Below are 23,749 nucleotides of genomic sequence, written 5' to 3'. Positions count from 1 at the left end.
CGTGGCTGTTACTGCTGGCCGTATGTAGTCCAACGTACGAACCACAGCCCGGCCGATCCGGCACTGACCTTAGATATCTGTCCAGCTCCTCCTTGAAGACAACCAGGGGTCTACTGGTAATGCCCTTTATGGCTGGTGGGAGGCTGTTGAACAGTCTTGAGCCCCAGACACTTACTGTTTCCTCTTAGTGTACCAGTGGCGCCCCTACTTTTCACTGGGGGTATGTTGCCTCGCCTGCCAAGTCTGTTTTGCTTTCGTAGGGAGTGATTTCTATGTGCAGATTAGGAACCAGTCCCACCAGAATCTTCCAGGTGTAGACTATGATGCATCTCTCTCGCCTGCGCTCCAGTGAGAAAGTGAAGTGCTTCCAGGCGTTCCCAGTAATTAAGGTGTTTGGTGGAACTTATACGTGCAGTGAAGGTTCTCTGTACATTCTCAAGATCTGCAATTTCACCTGCCTTGAATGAGGATGTTAATGTACAGCATTAAGTAGGTCGCTCCTGTCTGTCTCAACTACTGGATCACTACGACAAGGTCCTAAATGCACTAGAAGTCAAAAAGAATGCAGATGTAATATATACAGACTTTGCAAAAGCCTTCGACAAGTGTGACCATGGCGTAATAGCGCACAAAATGCGCGCTAAAGGAATAACAGGAAAAGTCGGTCGATGGATCTATAATTTCCTCACTAACAGAACACAGAGAGTAGTCGTCAACAGAGTAAAGTCCGAGGCAGCTACGGTGAAAAGCTCTGTTCCACAAGGCACAGTACTAGCTCCCATCTTGTTCCTCATCCTCATATCCGACATAGACAAGGATGTCAGCCACAGCACCGTGTCTTCCTTTGCAGATGACACCCGAATCTGCATGACAGTGTCTTCCATTGCAGACACTGCAAGGCTCCAGGCAGACATCAACCAAATCTTCGAGTGGGCTGCAGAAAACAATATGAAGTTCAACGATGAGAAATTTCAATTACTCAGATATGGTAAACATGAGGAAATTAAATCTTCATCAGAGTACAAAACAAATTCTGGCCACAAAATAGAGCGAAACACCTACGTCAAAGACCTGGGAGTGATTATGTCGGAGGATCTCACCTTCAAGGACCATAACATTGTATCAATCGCATCTGCTAGAAAAATGACAGGATGGATAATGAGAACCTTCAAAACTAGGGAGGCCAAGCCCATGATGACACTCTTCAGGTCACTTGTTCTATCTAGGCTGGAATATTGCTGCACTCTAACAGCACCTTTCAAGGCAGGTGAAATTGCCGACCTAGAAAATGTAGAGAGAACTTTCACAGCGCGCATAACGGAGATAAAACACCTCAATTACTGGGAGCGCTTGAGGTTTCTAAACCTGTATTCCCTGGAACGCAGGAGGGAGAGATACATGATTATATACACCTGGAAAATCCTAGAGGGACTAGTACCGAACTTGCACACGAAAATCACTCACTACGAAAGCAAAAGACTTGGCAGACGATGCACCATCCCCCCAATGAAAAGCAGGGGTGTCACTAGCACGTTAAGAGACCATACAATAAGTGTCAGGGGCCCGAGACTGTTCAACTGCCTCCCAGCACACATAAGGGGGATTACCAACAGACCCCTGGCAGTCTTCAAGCTGGCACTGGACAAGCACCTAAAGTCAGTTCCTGATCAGCCGGGCTGTGGCTCGTACGTTGGTTTGCATGCAGCCAGCAGCAACAGCCTGGTTGATCAGGCGCTGATCCACCAGGAGGCCTGGTCACAGACCGGGCCGCGGGGGCGTTGACCCCCGAAACTCTCTCCAGGTAAACTCCAGTATTCCAGCCTAGAGAGAATATGTGATTTAAAAAGGATGATCACTGGCTTAGCATCTGTCTTCAATGTTCTCATTATCCATCCTATCAGTTTCTTCGCAGATGTGATAGTGGTATTGTTATAGTCCTTGAAGGCAAGATCCTCAGACATTACCACACCAAAGTACCATTACAACTACAGTATGTTATTGTGTATTATACATAAAATAACGTTTAGATTAATAAAGTTTATGGGATTAACATAATTCATTATTTAGGTAGGTCTTCATAAGATTACTTACCATACTTTCACAAGGTAAAAATTACATTTGCGGATTAAACTGGGTCGTTCAGACTGGAACTAGAATGTTGACAGGTAAATTTATCTAACAAGATTATACTGATATTTAGAACTTGCATTTTTTAATAGTCCAGAGATATTAGAATTCTTGCAAGTTAACTTAGATTATCCTCTCCAGTCCCAGATCAGGCCTCCCATTAGACTTATCGATAAGGCACAAACTAGCCACATACAAACATGCACCACAGCCTGCCTGATCAAAAACAGATTTTCTTTAAAATTCCATCTTTACGACAACTAGGGGTTTGCTCGTAACTTCCCGTAGGCATGACACGAGTTGAAAAGTCTGTCCCTTTACACAAGTTATCACATCATATTATTGTACCCCTGATTGTTATTCAGGGTATTTTGTACAATTTGTTAAGCGTCTTGCTTTTGTAGGCAGTGTTCTGCGCTGATTTAGGATCAGTCCCTCCATAATTTTCCAGGTGTAAATTATGAAACTACTTTCTCGCCCAAGTTCCAAGGAGTACAGCTCGAGGAACTCCATGCTTACCAAATAATTAGGTGCTTGACAATTTCTATGGGCAGTGACGGTTCTCTATACATTCTCTGGATCTGGAGTTTTGCCTGTAGTCTAGGGAACAAGTGACATATTATCGTTGGATTAGAATTTCTGAAGGTTCTAGCTATCCAGCATGCTTTCCTTGCAAATGTGTTAATATTTGCTATATTTGATTAAGATTGACTGACATTATCACTTAGGGTCCTCAATATTCTTCAGTACCTATTGAACCATATGGACGTCATAAAGTACTTTTTCAGAACTTGAGTGCTAAGTATAATACACTAGGCGACGTGGAAGGCGGCAAAAAACATTATACAGGGTCTGCAGACATGACCAAAGTAATCTTCAAAGCGTAGAAACTAGAACAGAAGCAGGACCTGGAGCCATGAATTGACCCTTACAACCACAACTTGATACCAAGGCCTGTATTGTTACATCAGGAGTTTATACAATTTTTAATATAAATTCATGCTACATTTTAATTATCTTGAAGGTCTTCCTTACAACTGATGTATCTAATATTAATAAGTATTTTTCAGCCAATTAATGTCTGCCTAATTACAGTACAATAACTGATTTACAAGTATTCTGCAGGGCACTTCTATCAAATAACAAAAATTATGTTTAGGCCATTAAAGGGTAGGAAAACTGATCGCTCAGTGACTGAAGCACATAGTTGTTAAAATGGTTCTGGATAGTTAGTGCAATGATTAAAGGAAGCCTCTCAAAAGTGAAGACTAATGAAGTGACAAAGATGTAATTTTGTTTATTCTGGAACAGTTAATATCTTTCAAAACCTGTTATGGGTGATTCCTAAGACTCTTGTATGAAAATAGTTTTGAGTTCATTAGTACACTGATATAAAATGGAGTCTTGCATTAAACCCAGCTCTACCTTAATGAATGAAAAAAGAACTGGAATACCCTCCAGGTAGACAGAGTAGCACAAGTTCCAATGCAGCTAAAGATCAGCACTGAAGATTTTTTAAGCCTATCATAAGAGGCCTTCACACGTCTGTACTGTGTACCACTATCCACAATCCAAAACCAATTTGACCCTTCCACTAAGATACAGAAGCTTAGGAAGTTTAAATCCATTCAGAAGCATTCTGTAATTATAGCAGATCAATCCGATTGGCTTCAAATTTTCGGCACTGGTGTACTGTAATTAAGGGAAAGAAAGGGTAATGCAACTTTTGACATGTACAGGTTAACTTTGATCAATATTTTCTAGTCCAGTCCCACTTAGTTTGTCTTAACAGAACAATGCTTCCAACTGGCTTCAAACTTTCAACGCAGGTGTCTTCCTTAGGTTTGCATTGTTATTAGTGCGTAGGTGCAAATTTGCTACTAACTTTAATTTTTAAAATGGTTATGGTTTCCTATGATACAACGTTAGCATGCCTCATCTGAACAGCTTCAATCTCCAGTGGCTGATGCATCTAATAGACTGATTATGAAGACCCAAGTCAATTTCTACATTCTTACTCAAAATAGTTAAGTGGCTTTCTTTGTACTTAAATCAAAACTGTAATTACACATTGTAACTTTTGTAAAGAAATAAATTTTTTATTCTTCTTTAGTTGCATGCGTCACTAACAGGAGTTACTTCCTAACTAGGGGTTATCGAGGGATGCAGGGAAAAGTGGGTGGTAGATGGGGCGGTGAAGCACATTTTCAGTCTCTAAGGAAAGGGGTGTAGGATTACGATCTCGATATGAGAGAGTGGGGAGTTGACCCAAGCTGAGATGTCCACTGCTGGTCGGGAAGGGGAGGGAGGGAGAGATGCGTTGAAAGGGGAAGCTTGCCCATGTTAAACGTGGCCTTATACCAAACTTTTCCCCACTCGTCTGAGCAACCTATATTAAGGTTGTTCCAATGGCTACAATTTAGCCTATTCCACTTCACAAAATATTTCCAAACGAACTTTTCCTTAGGTAATATCTGCACTTTAGTTCTTGTGATCAGTCTCGAAATGAACCCCTCGAAACAGGACACAGAGGTCACTTGTAGACTTGCTCGGGCAGCTTGTGCAAAACTTTCGAAAAGGTTATACTGGCAACCATTTTTGAAAAGGTCATACTGGCAACCATCTTGGAAAAGGTCATACTGGCAACCATCTTGGAAAAGGTCATACTGGCAACCATCTTGGAAAAGGTCATACTGGCAACCATCTTGGAAAAGGTCATACTGGCAACCATCTTGGAAAAGGTCATACTGGCAACCATCTTGGAAAAGGTCATACTGGCAACCATCTTGGAAAAGGTCATACTGGCAACCATCTTGGAAAAGGTCATACTGGCAACCATCTTGGAAAAGGTCATACTGGCAACCATCTTGGAAAAGGTCATACTGGCAACCATCTTGGAAAAGGTCATACTGGCAACCATCTTGGAAAAGGTCATACTGGCAACCATCTTGGAAAAGGTCATACTGGCAACCATCTTTATTACGGTTGCTAGTCTCCCTAGCGATCATTCCTAATCACGTTACCCAAGTCAACACGAGTTATAAATAAGGGGCATCAATCGTGTGCTCAGTGACAATCCGGTACTTTACCTGCATTATTTTATTTCCATGAAATATTTAGACAGGTCTGATGACTTCTGAACACCTCAGTGATATCAGGTTCTTAGTCTGCCAAAAGCTGGTCAAGCAGGTTATTCCTCTCACTGTCTGCTACAAAGTTTAGGTAACTCAGCTATTCGAAAGACATCCCCCTTATGCCCCAGCCTATGTACCTCCATTCACGCTACAGGCCTAGATGTGTCTAGGTAATTTTAAACAAACCCGGGCATTGTGGGTGCAAAGATTATAATAATCAAGGGAAAGCATTAAACCCGTAGGATTATACAGAGCCAGTGGGGAGGGGGGGATGTGGAAGGTATTCAGGCTTCATTCAGGGAACTGGAGCACAGATCCAATTCCTTAGATCAAGAGCCCCTCACCAGCGTCAAGGAACCTTCCTTGAGGTTACCTGGAGGTTATTCCGGGGATCAACGCCCCCGCGGCCCGGTCCATGACCAGGCCTCCCGATGGATCAGGGCCTGATCAACTAGGCTGTTACTGCTGGCCGCACGCAGTCCAACGTACGAGCCACAGCCCGGCTGATCCGGCACTGACTTTAGGTATCTGTCCAGCTCTCTCTTGAAGGCAGCCAGGGGTTTATTGGCAATTCCCCTAATGCGTGATGGGAGGCTGTTGAACAGTTTTGGGCCCCGGACACTTATGGTGTTTTCCCTTAGTGTACCAATGGCGCCCCTACTTTTTATTGGGGGCATTTTGCATCGCCTGCCCAGTCTTTTACTTTCATAGGAAGTGATTTGTGTGCAGATTTGGGACCATTCCTTCCAAGATTTTCCAAGTGTAGATTATGATATATCTCTCCCTCCTGCGTTCCAACGAGTACAAGTCAAGTGCTTCCAAGCGTTCCCAGTAGTTAAGGTGCTTGACAGAACTTATACGTGCAGTAAAGGATCTCTGTACACTCTCTAGATCTGCGATTTCACCTGCTTTGAATGGAGATGTTAATGTACAGCAGTATTCCAGCCTAGAGAGAACAAGTGATTTGAAAAGGATCATCATGGGCTTGGCCTCTCTCGTTTTGAAAGTTCTCATTATCCATCCTATCATTTTCTTTGCACGTGCGATCGTGGCACTGTTGTGATCCTTGAAAGTGAGATCCTCAGACATTACTACTCCGAGGTCCCTTACATTATTTTTCCGCTCTATTGTATGGCCGGAGTCAGTAGTATACTCTCTTCTAGTTATTATCTCCTCCAGTTTTCCATAACGGAGTAGTTGGAATTTGTCCTCATTGAACATCATATTGTTTACCGTTGCCCACTGGAAAACTTTGTTTATATCTTCTTGGAGGTTAACCGCGTCCTCAGCAGATGACAGCCTCATGCAGATCCTAGTATCATCCGCAAAGGATGATACGGTGCTGTGGTGTACATCTCTATGTCTGATATGAGGATAAGGAATAAGATGGGGGCGAGTACTGTGCCTTGTGGAACAGAGCTCTTCAGGGATGAAAACATCTGGCACCTATTACCCCTGATGGATAAAAATGTAGTAGTAGTTAGCCAAAATCTGAACCCAACGCATCAGTGCAAGTGGCCTTCAGGCTATCTGGAGTCTACCTGGAGGGTATACCGGGGATCAACGTCCTCGCGGCCCAGTCCACAACCAGGCCTCCCGGTGGATCAGGGCCTGATCAACGTGGCTGTTACTGCTGGCCGTATGTAGTCCAACGTACGAACCACAGCCCGGCCGATCCGGCACTGACCTTAGATATCTGTCCAGCTCCTCCTTGAAGACAACCAGGGGTCTACTGGTAATGCCCTTTATGGCTGGTGGGAGGCTGTTGAACAGTCTTGAGCCCCAGACACTTACTGTTTCCTCTTAGTGTACCAGTGGCGCCCCTACTTTTCACTGGGGGTATGTTGCCTCGCCTGCCAAGTCTGTTTTGCTTTCGTAGGGAGTGATTTCTATGTGCAGATTAGGAACCAGTCCCACCAGAATCTTCCAGGTGTAGACTATGATGCATCTCTCTCGCCTGCGCTCCAGTGAGAAAGTGAAGTGCTTCCAGGCGTTCCCAGTAATTAAGGTGTTTGGTGGAACTTATACGTGCAGTGAAGGTTCTCTGTACATTCTCAAGATCTGCAATTTCACCTGCCTTGAATGAGGATGTTAATGTACAGCATTAAGTAGGTCGCTCCTGTCTGTCTCAACTACTGGATCACTACGACAAGGTCCTAAATGCACTAGAAGTCAAAAAGAATGCAGATGTAATATATACAGACTTTGCAAAAGCCTTCGACAAGTGTGACCATGGCGTAATAGCGCACAAAATGCGCGCTAAAGGAATAACAGGAAAAGTCGGTCGATGGATCTATAATTTCCTCACTAACAGAACACAGAGAGTAGTCGTCAACAGAGTAAAGTCCGAGGCAGCTACGGTGAAAAGCTCTGTTCCACAAGGCACAGTACTAGCTCCCATCTTGTTCCTCATCCTCATATCCGACATAGACAAGGATGTCAGCCACAGCACCGTGTCTTCCTTTGCAGATGACACCCGAATCTGCATGACAGTGTCTTCCATTGCAGACACTGCAAGGCTCCAGGCAGACATCAACCAAATCTTCGAGTGGGCTGCAGAAAACAATATGAAGTTCAACGATGAGAAATTTCAATTACTCAGATATGGTAAACATGAGGAAATTAAATCTTCATCAGAGTACAAAACAAATTCTGGCCACAAAATAGAGCGAAACACCTACGTCAAAGACCTGGGAGTGATTATGTCGGAGGATCTCACCTTCAAGGACCATAACATTGTATCAATCGCATCTGCTAGAAAAATGACAGGATGGATAATGAGAACCTTCAAAACTAGGGAGGCCAAGCCCATGATGACACTCTTCAGGTCACTTGTTCTATCTAGGCTGGAATATTGCTGCACTCTAACAGCACCTTTCAAGGCAGGTGAAATTGCCGACCTAGAAAATGTAGAGAGAACTTTCACAGCGCGCATAACGGAGATAAAACACCTCAATTACTGGGAGCGCTTGAGGTTTCTAAACCTGTATTCCCTGGAACGCAGGAGGGAGAGATACATGATTATATACACCTGGAAAATCCTAGAGGGACTAGTACCGAACTTGCACACGAAAATCACTCACTACGAAAGCAAAAGACTTGGCAGACGATGCACCATCCCCCCAATGAAAAGCAGGGGTGTCACTAGCACGTTAAGAGACCATACAATAAGTGTCAGGGGCCCGAGACTGTTCAACTGCCTCCCAGCACACATAAGGGGGATTACCAACAGACCCCTGGCAGTCTTCAAGCTGGCACTGGACAAGCACCTAAAGTCAGTTCCTGATCAGCCGGGCTGTGGCTCGTACGTTGGTTTGCATGCAGCCAGCAGCAACAGCCTGGTTGATCAGGCGCTGATCCACCAGGAGGCCTGGTCACAGACCGGGCCGCGGGGGCGTTGACCCCCGAAACTCTCTCCAGGTAAACTCCAGTATTCCAGCCTAGAGAGAATATGTGATTTAAAAAGGATGATCACTGGCTTAGCATCTGTCTTCAATGTTCTCATTATCCATCCTATCAGTTTCTTCGCAGATGTGATAGTGGTATTGTTATAGTCCTTGAAGGCAAGATCCTCAGACATTACCACACCAAAGTACCATTACAACTACAGTATGTTATTGTGTATTATACATAAAATAACGTTTAGATTAATAAAGTTTATGGGATTAACATAATTCATTATTTAGGTAGGTCTTCATAAGATTACTTACCATACTTTCACAAGGTAAAAATTACATTTGCGGATTAAACTGGGTCGTTCAGACTGGAACTAGAATGTTGACAGGTAAATTTATCTAACAAGATTATACTGATATTTAGAACTTGCATTTTTTAATAGTCCAGAGATATTAGAATTCTTGCAAGTTAACTTAGATTATCCTCTCCAGTCCCAGATCAGGCCTCCCATTAGACTTATCGATAAGGCACAAACTAGCCACATACAAACATGCACCACAGCCTGCCTGATCAAAAACAGATTTTCTTTAAAATTCCATCTTTACGACAACTAGGGGTTTGCTCGTAACTTCCCGTAGGCATGACACGAGTTGAAAAGTCTGTCCCTTTACACAAGTTATCACATCATATTATTGTACCCCTGATTGTTATTCAGGGTATTTTGTACAATTTGTTAAGCGTCTTGCTTTTGTAGGCAGTGTTCTGCGCTGATTTAGGATCAGTCCCTCCATAATTTTCCAGGTGTAAATTATGAAACTACTTTCTCGCCCAAGTTCCAAGGAGTACAGCTCGAGGAACTCCATGCTTACCAAATAATTAGGTGCTTGACAATTTCTATGGGCAGTGACGGTTCTCTATACATTCTCTGGATCTGGAGTTTTGCCTGTAGTCTAGGGAACAAGTGACATATTATCGTTGGATTAGAATTTCTGAAGGTTCTAGCTATCCAGCATGCTTTCCTTGCAAATGTGTTAATATTTGCTATATTTGATTAAGATTGACTGACATTATCACTTAGGGTCCTCAATATTCTTCAGTACCTATTGAACCATATGGACGTCATAAAGTACTTTTTCAGAACTTGAGTGCTAAGTATAATACACTAGGCGACGTGGAAGGCGGCAAAAAACATTATACAGGGTCTGCAGACATGACCAAAGTAATCTTCAAAGCGTAGAAACTAGAACAGAAGCAGGACCTGGAGCCATGAATTGACCCTTACAACCACAACTTGATACCAAGGCCTGTATTGTTACATCAGGAGTTTATACAATTTTTAATATAAATTCATGCTACATTTTAATTATCTTGAAGGTCTTCCTTACAACTGATGTATCTAATATTAATAAGTATTTTTCAGCCAATTAATGTCTGCCTAATTACAGTACAATAACTGATTTACAAGTATTCTGCAGGGCACTTCTATCAAATAACAAAAATTATGTTTAGGCCATTAAAGGGTAGGAAAACTGATCGCTCAGTGACTGAAGCACATAGTTGTTAAAATGGTTCTGGATAGTTAGTGCAATGATTAAAGGAAGCCTCTCAAAAGTGAAGACTAATGAAGTGACAAAGATGTAATTTTGTTTATTCTGGAACAGTTAATATCTTTCAAAACCTGTTATGGGTGATTCCTAAGACTCTTGTATGAAAATAGTTTTGAGTTCATTAGTACACTGATATAAAATGGAGTCTTGCATTAAACCCAGCTCTACCTTAATGAATGAAAAAAGAACTGGAATACCCTCCAGGTAGACAGAGTAGCACAAGTTCCAATGCAGCTAAAGATCAGCACTGAAGATTTTTTAAGCCTATCATAAGAGGCCTTCACACGTCTGTACTGTGTACCACTATCCACAATCCAAAACCAATTTGACCCTTCCACTAAGATACAGAAGCTTAGGAAGTTTAAATCCATTCAGAAGCATTCTGTAATTATAGCAGATCAATCCGATTGGCTTCAAATTTTCGGCACTGGTGTACTGTAATTAAGGGAAAGAAAGGGTAATGCAACTTTTGACATGTACAGGTTAACTTTGATCAATATTTTCTAGTCCAGTCCCACTTAGTTTGTCTTAACAGAACAATGCTTCCAACTGGCTTCAAACTTTCAACGCAGGTGTCTTCCTTAGGTTTGCATTGTTATTAGTGCGTAGGTGCAAATTTGCTACTAACTTTAATTTTTAAAATGGTTATGGTTTCCTATGATACAACGTTAGCATGCCTCATCTGAACAGCTTCAATCTCCAGTGGCTGATGCATCTAATAGACTGATTATGAAGACCCAAGTCAATTTCTACATTCTTACTCAAAATAGTTAAGTGGCTTTCTTTGTACTTAAATCAAAACTGTAATTACACATTGTAACTTTTGTAAAGAAATAAATTTTTTATTCTTCTTTAGTTGCATGCGTCACTAACAGGAGTTACTTCCTAACTAGGGGTTATCGAGGGATGCAGGGAAAAGTGGGTGGTAGATGGGGCGGTGAAGCACATTTTCAGTCTCTAAGGAAAGGGGTGTAGGATTACGATCTCGATATGAGAGAGTGGGGAGTTGACCCAAGCTGAGATGTCCACTGCTGGTCGGGAAGGGGAGGGAGGGAGAGATGCGTTGAAAGGGGAAGCTTGCCCATGTTAAACGTGGCCTTATACCAAACTTTTCCCCACTCGTCTGAGCAACCTATATTAAGGTTGTTCCAATGGCTACAATTTAGCCTATTCCACTTCACAAAATATTTCCAAACGAACTTTTCCTTAGGTAATATCTGCACTTTAGTTCTTGTGATCAGTCTCGAAATGAACCCCTCGAAACAGGACACAGAGGTCACTTGTAGACTTGCTCGGGCAGCTTGTGCAAAACTTTCGAAAAGGTTATACTGGCAACCATTTTTGAAAAGGTCATACTGGCAACCATCTTGGAAAAGGTCATACTGGCAACCATCTTGGAAAAGGTCATACTGGCAACCATCTTGGAAAAGGTCATACTGGCAACCATCTTGGAAAAGGTCATACTGGCAACCATCTTGGAAAAGGTCATACTGGCAACCATCTTGGAAAAGGTCATACTGGCAACCATCTTGGAAAAGGTCATACTGGCAACCATCTTGGAAAAGGTCATACTGGCAACCATCTTGGAAAAGGTCATACTGGCAACCATCTTGGAAAAGGTCATACTGGCAACCATCTTGGAAAAGGTCATACTGGCAACCATCTTGGAAAAGGTCATACTGGCAACCATCTTGGAAAAGGTCATACTGGCAACCATCTTTATTACGGTTGCTAGTCTCCCTAGCGATCATTCCTAATCACGTTACCCAAGTCAACACGAGTTATAAATAAGGGGCATCAATCGTGTGCTCAGTGACAATCCGGTACTTTACCTGCATTATTTTATTTCCATGAAATATTTAGACAGGTCTGATGACTTCTGAACACCTCAGTGATATCAGGTTCTTAGTCTGCCAAAAGCTGGTCAAGCAGGTTATTCCTCTCACTGTCTGCTACAAAGTTTAGGTAACTCAGCTATTCGAAAGACATCCCCCTTATGCCCCAGCCTATGTACCTCCATTCACGCTACAGGCCTAGATGTGTCTAGGTAATTTTAAACAAACCCGGGCATTGTGGGTGCAAAGATTATAATAATCAAGGGAAAGCATTAAACCCGTAGGATTATACAGAGCCAGTGGGGAGGGGGGGATGTGGAAGGTATTCAGGCTTCATTCAGGGAACTGGAGCACAGATCCAATTCCTTAGATCAAGAGCCCCTCACCAGCGTCAAGGAACCTTCCTTGAGGTTACCTGGAGGTTATTCCGGGGATCAACGCCCCCGCGGCCCGGTCCATGACCAGGCCTCCCGATGGATCAGGGCCTGATCAACTAGGCTGTTACTGCTGGCCGCACGCAGTCCAACGTACGAGCCACAGCCCGGCTGATCCGGCACTGACTTTAGGTATCTGTCCAGCTCTCTCTTGAAGGCAGCCAGGGGTTTATTGGCAATTCCCCTAATGCGTGATGGGAGGCTGTTGAACAGTTTTGGGCCCCGGACACTTATGGTGTTTTCCCTTAGTGTACCAATGGCGCCCCTACTTTTTATTGGGGGCATTTTGCATCGCCTGCCCAGTCTTTTACTTTCATAGGAAGTGATTTGTGTGCAGATTTGGGACCATTCCTTCCAAGATTTTCCAAGTGTAGATTATGATATATCTCTCCCTCCTGCGTTCCAACGAGTACAAGTCAAGTGCTTCCAAGCGTTCCCAGTAGTTAAGGTGCTTGACAGAACTTATACGTGCAGTAAAGGATCTCTGTACACTCTCTAGATCTGCGATTTCACCTGCTTTGAATGGAGATGTTAATGTACAGCAGTATTCCAGCCTAGAGAGAACAAGTGATTTGAAAAGGATCATCATGGGCTTGGCCTCTCTCGTTTTGAAAGTTCTCATTATCCATCCTATCATTTTCTTTGCACGTGCGATCGTGGCACTGTTGTGATCCTTGAAAGTGAGATCCTCAGACATTACTACTCCGAGGTCCCTTACATTATTTTTCCGCTCTATTGTATGGCCGGAGTCAGTAGTATACTCTCTTCTAGTTATTATCTCCTCCAGTTTTCCATAACGGAGTAGTTGGAATTTGTCCTCATTGAACATCATATTGTTTACCGTTGCCCACTGGAAAACTTTGTTTATATCTTCTTGGAGGTTAACCGCGTCCTCAGCAGATGACAGCCTCATGCAGATCCTAGTATCAATCCGCAAAGGATGATACGGTGCTGTGGTGTATATCTCTGTTTATGTCTGATATGAGGATAAGGAACAAGATGGGGGCGAGTACTGTGCCTTGTGGAACAGAGCTCTTCACTATGGCAGCCTCCGATTTAACTCTGTTGACCACTACTCTTTGTGTTCGATTTGTTAGGGAGTTGAAGATCCATCTCCCCACTTTCCCAGTTATTCCTTTAGCACGTATTTTATGGGCTATTACGCCATGATCGCATTTGTCAAATGCTTTTGCAAAGTCTGTGTATATTACATCTGCATTCTGATTTTCTTCCAGTGCATCCAAGGCCATGTCATAGTGATCCAGTAGTTGTGAGAGGCAGGAGCGACCTGCCCTGAACCCATGTTGCCCTGGATTATGCAGATTTTGGGAATCCAGGTGATTTGCAATCCTGCTTCTTAGCACTCTTTCGAAGATTTTTATGATGTGGGACGTCAGAGCTATTGGTCTATAGTTCTTAGCTAATGCTTTGCTGCCACCTTTATGGAGTGGGGCTATATCCGTTGTTTTAAGTGACTGTGGAATTTCACCCATGTCCAAGCTCCTCCTCCATAGTGTACTTAGGGCACGCGAGAGGGGTTTCTTGCAGTTCTTAATGAAAACAGAGTTCCACGAGTCTGGGCCCGGGGCTGAGTGCATAGGCATGTTGTCAATGGCTTTTTCGAAATCTATCGGAGTTAGGGTAATGTCGGAAATCTGGCATACATTTATGGAGTTTTGAGGCTCATTCATGAAGAAATCATTTGGGTCGTCGATCCTCAGACCGATTAGTGGTTCACTAAACACAGAGTCGTACTGGGATTTCAATATTTCACTCATTTCCTTCTTGTCATCTGTGTAAGTCCCATCCTGTGGGTGGGTGCAATGAACAAAAAGCCTTATGCCAGGCTTCTGGATTTAATAGCTATCCCACATGAAGTTCATTTTAGTGATTTTGTCCTCTTCCAATTTCACAAAGCCTCATCACATTCAGCTTCAAAGTTTGTGTACTATGGCATGGGCAAATGCCTGGTCGTCTTTCCGTGCGATACCTCGATGAAGTCTTGACTAATCAGCTTCAAACTTTCAGTACTGGTGAATCGTACTTCAATTTAGGCTGGGAGCGTGTAGGTGCAAATTTGCCTTAAAAAAAAAAATCGTGAAAATACACTTTTGAAATGCTTCATTCTTTAAGAACAGATGAAAAAAATACTTTGTGGCAGAGGTGGAGTTATTTGTGAACAGATTTATCTAGTTAAAAACTGTTCCATTCAACCCCCTAAAAATAAAAAGCCGGCAGCTCTCTCATCTCACCTGTTATCAAAAACCACCTGCTCCCTCTCTCGTTCTGCTCTGCTTAATTATCCCCTAAACCCCCTGGTAAGTTTTTCTTCCCCTATGCAACTTCTAAAGTAGCAGCACTGCTTATGTCCCCAATTTTATTTATAAAAAGTGCTACTTAATAGTTAAAGAGTAACAGCATTTGCAGCCATTACGACTGTCATTAACTATCATACAAAACAGTAATAGCAGCACTGCCGCTTTATATAATTTAATAAATTTTGTCCTTTCCTCTCTACCTCGTGAACTCTTAATTGCCCTCCATATCGCACCTGGAGGTTATCTGGAGGTTATTCCGGGGATCAACGCCCCCGCGGCCCGGTCCATGACCAGGCCTCCCGATGGATCAGGACCTGATCAACTAGGCTGTTACTGCTGGCCGCACGCAGTCCAACGTACGAGCCACAGCCCGGCTGATCCGGCACTGACTTTAGGTATCTGTCCAGCTCTCTCATGATGGCAGCCAGGGGTTTATTCGTAATTCCCCGAATGCGTGATGGGAGGCTGTTGAACAGTCTTGGGCCCCGGACACTTATGGTGTTTTCCCTTAGTGTACCAATGGCGCCCCTACTTTTTATTGGGGGCATTTTGCATCGCCTGCCCAGTCTTTTACTTTCGTAGGGAGTGATTCTGAATTCCTGAATTCCAAACCAAGCATGCACCAGCCCCGCCTTCATGTTCCTACAGGCACTGACCAACACAAGCATTAAGTCACGAAATTCACAAATATACGAACAGTCAGTCGATATGAGCAATGCACAAATTAAGGTACTAAAAATTTAACGGAGGGATACAGTACAGGAGACAAGATGAACTTGACAGGAAGATATAGATATGCATAGATACAGAGCCAGGTAGATGTACTGGCTTACAGAGATGGCAGACTGGGATTAGAGCACTGGAGCCAGACGCATGAGCACAGACAAACGCAAACGCACGTAACATACGCACACCGCCACGCCGTCTGCATCAACCTTAAAGGTGAACACACAGCCACCATCACGCTCGAAAATGTTTACCTCAAGGACCACCAGCCTCGCACCACGCCCTGCAACTACACGCCACGACATCTACCACGCCTTCCAGCCCTCCCCCCTTTCCCCAGACCACGCCCCACTTACCACCTCCCCACACCCACGCCCGCCAGCCCATACATACCCCTCTCACGATCGTCTGACCACCCCTTCCCTTGTCCCCATCACCCTCAGCAGCCCAACCTCCAGACACGCCCGCAAATTCACCCACACCGCTGACACGCACATCTCGCCCGCCCGCCACCACAAACAAGAAAATAAGATTTTCTTCGGATTTTTAACCCTGGAGGGCTAGCCACCCAGGATAATCTAAGATAGTCAGTGCGTCATCGAGGACTGTCTTATTTTCATTGGGATCCTCAATCTTGTCCCCCCAGGATGCGACCCACACCAGTCGACTAACACCCAGGTACCTATTTGCTGCTAGGTGAACATGGCAACATGCATAAGGAAACACGTCGAAATGTTACCACCACGCTGGGAATTGAACCCGGGCTCTCAGTGTGTGAAGCGAAAGCTATAGCTATATGCCCCCCAATAAAAAGTAGGGGCGCCATTGGTACACTAAGTGAAAACACCGTAAGTGTCCGGGGCCCAAGACTTTTCAACAGCCTCCCATCAAGCATTAGGGGAATTGCCAATAAACCCCTGGCTGCCTTCAAGAGAGCTGGACAGATGCCTAAAGTCAGTGCCGGATCAGCCGGGCTGTGGCTCGTACGTTGGACTGCGTGCGGCCAGCAGTAACAGCCTAGTTGATCAGGTCCTGATCCATCGGGAGGCCTGGTCATGGACCGGGCCGCGGGAGCGTTGATCCCCGGAATAACCTCCAGGTAACCTCCAGGCCACCGGTGGCCTGGTGGCTAAAGCTCTCGCTTCACACGGCGAGGGTCTTGGTTCGATTCCTGGCGAGAGTAGAAACAATGGGCGCGTTTCTTTACACCGGTTGTCTGTTCCCCATAAGTAAAATAGGTACCTGGGTGTTGGTCGACTGCTATGAGTTGCATCCTGGAACAACACTAACCTAATTTGCCCGAAATGCTCTACATGACAAGCGGCCTTCTAGGTAGTAATATGCCATTGTTTTCAGCTAGGCCTGTATACCTTGTACATGTACTTGTAGAAACAAAGATGATATTATTAAGACTAAAAAAGGCAATATTTTCTACTTCAAACTACGAAAGCCTATCATGTTGTAATAGCACACAAAATGCGTGCTAAAGGAATAACTGGAAAAGTGGGCAACTAGATCTTTAACTATCGAACAGAACACAATAATAGTAAACAAAGTCATACTGCCACTACGAAAAGTTGTTCCACAAGGTACAGTACTCACCCCCATCACTGACATGAGAACTATAGCACCGTGTCTTTCTTTAATTACCATACTACAAATTGCATGAGTCAACCATTGAGAACACAGTAAATCTTCCAATGGGCCGAAGAAAACAATATGAAGTTCAATGAGGTCAAATTTCTGTTACTCCGTTACGGAAAACATGAGGAAATGAAAGCTAGATCAGAGTATAAAAAAATTTACCACACAACAGAATGTAAAACTAATGTGACTTTGGTAGATATAGGGGTGATGTCAAAGGATCTCGCTTTCCAAGATGATAATGTCGCTTATAACTTCGAGGACAATGATAGAATGGATAATGAGAAGATTAAAACATGGAATGTCAAGCCAATAATCTCTAAGGCACTTGTTCCCTCTAGACTGGAATATTTATGTATATAAATAAATATTGCTACCTATTCCCCGGGGCGCTGTATGACCCCCCCTACTGGTTTAGCACTACCTACGAATAAAATCCTGTAAACACAAGAGGTTCTTACAGTAGGTGAATCTGCGAGCAAGTGACTATGGATGAGGGATATCCTATCTTCAGGCTAATGATTTATGACTTATTCTGTGGATATAGGGCTGGGCGGCCAGACATGCTAAATGAGAAAAGAGGGGCAGCCACATCTCTAAATCCAGAGGTCATATGGGGCCTGGGAAATGGGAAAATTGAAATCGACCTAAAGAGGTCAGATACAATTCCTTAAATCATAAGCTCCTCACCGGCGTGAATGAGCCTCCCTCGAGGGTAGAGGCAAACAAAATAGAGGAGGGGGGTAAAAAGCTGGGCGGAAAAGCAGCAAAAACTGTAGGAAAAGCCATGAAAGAACAGCTAACACACAAAAGACTGAAAATGTAGAAATAAATAAAATGGAAAGAATGGTAAAGGGGAAGTTTCATCGTATTTTCATTATTTTAATAGAGGGATAAAACTACCAAACCCGTAAGTAAAAGCGCCTGAGGAATGGGAGGTATTCAGGTTCAATCCAAGAAAGGGGAAGTCTAGTGCCTTGGATCAAGAGACCCTCACCACCATCAAAACGCATCACTAAATTTAGGGAACTTTACAAATTTACAATACAAATACTATTAGACTAGCCAACAATGCTAATAATGATTATAACAATGCTATCAATACACTTTCTTGTAATCACTAATTCAGCATCACTACAATTCGGAAAGGAAAATGCCCTTGAGATGCAGAGAAAATGGGAGGGAAGAAAGAAATGGTGAACGCTGAGGGTCGGGGTCCTTATAGACTGTTGGGGGAAGGGAAAAAGTAATGCGGATGGGAAGAAAAGAAATCGAGAACGAGGGGGAAAGAGATGCAGAGAAAGAAGGGAGAAGGAAGTGAAACAAAAGCGAAGAGAAAAAGATGGGAGTCTACTTGGAGGTTGTTCCGGGGGTCAACGTCCCCCGCGACCCGGTCCTAGACCAGGCCTCCCCAGGCGATCAGGGCCTGATCAACCAGGCTGTAGTGCAGGCCGCAAGAATTCAACGTACGAATCACAGCCCGGCTGATCGGGCACTGACTTGAGGTATCTATTCAGTTCCCTCTTGAAAACAGTTAGGGATCTATTGGTAATTCCACTTATGGATGATGGGAGGCTGTTCAACAATCTTGAGCCCCTGTCACTTAGCGTTACCTCTTGGTGTACTCATAGCACCCCTGCTTTTCACGGGGGGGGGGGGGTTGCTGCGCCGTCTGCCGAGTCTTTTGCTGTCATAGGGAGTGATTTCTGTGTGCAGACTTGGGACCAGTCTCTCTAGGATATTCCTGATGTAGCTTATAATGTATCTTTCTACCCTGCGTTCCCTAAGTGCAGACCAATGGAGAGGAAACGTCGAATTCAGAGAACAAGTTCAGCAGCAAAACGTTTTACCTTTGGACTCGCACTGTCTACATACCAAGGCCTACCAAGGGTTATCCAATGGGCATTACTAACAAAACACCAGTCTAAAGAATTCGAGCCCTTAGCATTTCTCTTTCTTTTAAATAAAGGGAAAGCGTTAAACCCGTAGAAGTCTGAGCGCCTATTTCTCACGTTAGTCTGATGCTCATTTCCCGTGAAAAAATAATACTTTCTCACGCTCAACCTGGGAAGATGGAGCGTACTCAAATACGAGAAGTCGCCTTACACCTGTTGCCCATTATCACCTAGTAACAAAGATCTTTAAACGAGCAGCATCCTGTAAGAGGACATTTAGATGAATCTGTAGTTTATTGGGTTATCCTTGGTGTAAAAATTTATAAACCCTAAAAGAGCTGAATTCCTGCTGGACTGCTCAACTAATATGCAATTATTAACGTCCTAGCTCCTTGTGGATAGCCCCAGAACGCCAAACCGGTTTCCAGGCAGTCCCGAGCCCCCACATGAACCCCAGCTGCTGACAGCCTCACGTGGGAGTCTCCAGAGAGCTGGGAGCCGCCATGCGCCGCCGCCATGCGCCGCCCCCATGCGTCTCTGCCATGATGGGGCGTATTAATGTAATTTAATACTTTCCCCAAAGCTGGCAGCCATAAGGCTCGCCATTACGTCCCATCACCGATTTTACATTCCTCTAAACCAACGCCACACTTCAAAAAAATGACAAAAAAAAACTACTTCTAAGAACAGGTTTCCAATAGGTTATTCAAATTTTGACCATTTCCACGCGACAATCAGCTATGGGTCACAAGTTATTACAGACCAAGTCTTTATTATAGTCTCTGGCCCAATAACTTGAAAAACAAGAAACCCAACTATTTCCAGGTTAATTTGATTAGCACAAAAGGCAAATTAAAGAAACCGCCAATGTTCTTTGTACTATCCAGCAATGGCGAGGGGTGGCAGAAACCGCCCAAATCCTTAACAGCCCTTGTCGAAAATCAATAAGACTTTCTGACAGTGCATTCCGAATGCCTATTTATCATACACAATTACTTCTCACCTGTTTTACAGGGTGTGGTGCGTGAGAGGAGATAATATGCCTGATGTATAACGCACGCAAGGTAAAGAGAGACTGGTGTAAGGCAAGTTGAGTTTACCGCCTCGACCTCCTCACCCGCACTGTTGCCACCCATTAATTTTTTTTTGTCTAATGGATGTCGTACCGATAAAAGTAGTTATTTTTAAATCTTTATGATTTTCACTTTGTTATAGATTATGTACGTCTGTTTTACTTATACGAGTGTGCATAATGATAGGCATACAAGATGGGTGTTTAGAGACGAATATTATATCGTCTGTTTTCTTTCAAACAAGGAATAGATATCGAAACCAGATTATTAACGCAGTCTACATTACATATACATGTATCCTTATAAAATGTTAATCACTTAGTACTGTACTAATGGTGAACAAAGTAAATGAAAGTAGTATATAAGAAGAAAATGATAAAGTACTCATGCGTGTGGCAGTGGATGCGTGCTGCCAGGTAAGCGGTCCCGCCCACCACTGCCAGGCGGCGCGCATACCTCAGTTCACCCACGCTAACCTTTTTTTTTTATCAATTTCCACCTCATCTCATCTGCCATTCATCTATAGCATCCATATGTCCAGCTAGAAATCATAGCCTGAGTAAAAAGCCAGTAAAAACAACTCCAGTAGAAGTATTAGCATTAAGTTAAATATATCCCCACACTGAGGTATACTTGATGAACTTAATTAAGAAAAAGTATCTATAACTTCTTCCGCCCTTTTAGCTGATGCTGACATGGACACCATATTTAAAACATATGGAAAATAACGCCATACAATGCAAAAAAATAAAACTATTGTTGCTGAGATCTAATAATTTTCAACCACATGAATCTGGCGCTTGGCAACAAAGGCCAACCATGTCACAGATGTCACTTTAAATTAGGTAGGTATCTTCTCCTGTTTACTTAGGAATAAGGGCTGTTTACTGCTTAAAAAAAATGATCTTCAGACAACTTTTATCAAAAAATGGTCCAACAGACATGTCACACCGACTTTACTGGGTAATAGGTTAAATCTCTACTATTACCTGAATAAACAAGAACAGAGGAACACTGTAGCGTTTATCATCAAGAAGCACTAAATCCGTAGGGATAATATGGGTAATCAAGTTCGATTCGAGGAAGGGGATAGTAGCTTTCAAGTCCTTGCAAAAGTTCCTTCACCAGCAGCAAGGTAGCCGAATAAGGCCCACATTACCTTACTCGGTAACTTATTTCCCCTGGAGGTTACCTGGAGGTTATTCCGGGGATCAACGCCCCCGCGGCCCGGTCCATGACCAGGCCTCCCGATGGATCAGGGCCTGATCAACCAGGCTGTTACTGCTGGCCGCAAGCAGTCCAACGTACGAGCCACAGCCCGGCTGATCCGGCACTGACTTTAGGTATCTGTCCAGCTCTCTCTTGAAGGCAGCCAGGGGTTTATTGGCAATTCCCCTAATGCTTGATGGGAGGCTGTTAAACAGTTTTGGGCCCCGGACACTTACGGTGTTTTCCCTTAGTGTACCAATGGCGCCCCTACTTCTTATTGGGGGCATTTTGCATCGCCTGCCCAGTCTTTTACTTTCATAGGGAGTGATTTCTGTGTGCAGATTTGGGACCATTCCTTCCAAGATTTTCCAAGTGTAGATTATGATATCTCTCTCCCTCCTGCGTTCCAACGAGTACAAGTCAAGTGCTTCCAAGCGTTCCCAGTAGTTAAGGTGCTTGACAGAACTTATACGTGCAGTAAAGGATCTCTGTACACTCTCTAGATCTGCGATTTCACCTGCTTTGAATGGAGATGTTAATGTACAGCAGTATTCCAGCCTAGAGAGAACAAGTGATTTGAAAAGGATCATCATTGGCTTGGCATCTCTCGTTTTGAAAGTTCTCATTATCCATCCTATCATTTTCTTTGCACGTGCGATCGTGGCACTGTTGTGATCCTTGAAAGTGAGATCCTCAGACATTACTACTCCCAGGTCCCTTACATTAGTTTTCCGCTCTATTGTATGGCCGGAGTCAGTAGTATACTCTCTTCTAGTTATTATCTCCTCCAGTTTTCCATAACGGAGTAGTTGGAATTTGTCCTCATTGCATTACCTATTAGATATAGTAAAAATCAAATAGGGTCATTGACAATAAAAATAAACTGAGTAAACTAATTACTTCAAAATGTTGGGATGTATAGGCCATTTCCACGTAATATAACACTCCCCTAAATTATAATTTTATTCCTAATTGATATCTACCCGAGTCTGCCTGGAAGGTGTTCGGGGGTAAACGCCCCCCGGCCCGGTCCATGATTAGGCCTTCGCTGGATCAGGGCCTGATCAACCAGGCTGTTACTGCCGGCTATATGCACTCCAACGTACAAACCCTAGCCTGGCTGGTCACATACTGACTTTAGGAACCTATCCATTTCCCTCTTGAAGACAGGGGGGTCTATTGATATCCACTTAATGTATGTTAAGAGGCTGTTGATTTTCAAAGTGGGTATGATGCACCTGCTGCCGAGTCTTTTGCTTTCATAGGGTGATTTTTGTGTGAAAAATTGATACCAGTCCCTCCAGGATGTTACAGTTGTAAATTATGAGGCAACTTTCTCGCCTGCGTTCTAAAGAGTACAAGTCAAGGGATTTCAAGCGGTCAGAGTAATTGGTGCTTCACTATATTTATAGGTGCAGTGAAGGTTCTCTCTATATTCTCCAGGTCTGCAATTTCGCCTGCCTTGAAGGAGACTGTTAGTGCACAGCAGCATTCCAGCCTAGAAAGAACATGTGATATGAAGAGGATCATCAATGGCTTGGAACTCCTACTTTTGAAGGTTCTCGTTATCCATCCTCTTATTTTCTTGAGGTAGTGATAATGACATTGCTGTTGACTTTTCCATGAAACTGATATCCTCTGGCATTATCATTCCTAAGTCCCTCACATTAGTTGTTTCGCTCCACTGTTTGCTTAGAATTTGTTTTATACTTCGTTCTGGCTCATATTTATCCTCATTAAACTTCATCTGTTTTCTATGGCCCATTGGAAGACTTGGTTTATGGATAGTGGCAATTTAATCTCCACAGTACAGGATATATATATATATATATATATATATATATATATACATGTCGTACCGAGTAGGTAAAACTTACGATTTTGGCTTAAATAGTAACGTTGATCTTGCCCAATTGGGCAAGCGAAAATTTGTGTATGCAATAATTTCGCAAAAATCATTCTGAACCTAATGAAAAAAAAATATATTTCATTTTATTTGTTTATTATTAGATTATTGTAAACTTATCTAAAATATATTTAGTTTGATTAAGCTGAATTAAATTGCGCTTGTTATAATAAGGTTAGGCAAGTTTTCTAAGGTTCTTTTGGCACAAAATTATTAATTTTTACATTAACATCAATGAAAATATATATATATATATATATATATATATATATATATATATATATATATATATATATATATATATATATATATATATATATATATATATAAACGTATATGAGAAAATTTTAGAAAGGATTTAATTTTAAATTAGTTCTAGCTAACTGACCAATTTTACATATTCGTCACATTATAAATCTATATTACACACACACACACACACACA

At 43.0% G+C, this 23,749-nt stretch overlaps 1 protein-coding gene across 3 annotated transcripts in view; it reads right to left on the bottom strand.

Annotated features, from left to right (window-relative positions):
* The window catches only part of LOC128705115 (leiomodin-3), a 127,254-nt gene that overhangs the window by 79,060 nt on the left and 24,445 nt on the right, over positions 1 to 23,749 (bottom strand). The window contains exon 1 of one of the 3 annotated variants that reach the window (XM_070099147.1): positions 20,120 to 20,272. The exons of the other annotated variants lie outside the window; for them this stretch is intronic. The gene's annotated coding sequence lies outside the window, so the exon portion shown is untranslated. Of the gene's footprint in view, positions 1 to 20,119; positions 20,273 to 23,749 lie in introns of those variants that run through there. 3 annotated transcript variants of the gene reach the window in all.

This window comes from Cherax quadricarinatus, chromosome 66 (assembly GCF_038502225.1).
Source record: "Cherax quadricarinatus isolate ZL_2023a chromosome 66, ASM3850222v1, whole genome shotgun sequence".
NCBI classification, from domain to species: Eukaryota; Metazoa; Arthropoda; class Malacostraca; order Decapoda; family Parastacidae; genus Cherax; species Cherax quadricarinatus.
The sequence above is the reverse complement of the archived record's forward strand: the minus strand, read 5'-3'. Positions and strand labels throughout refer to the sequence as shown.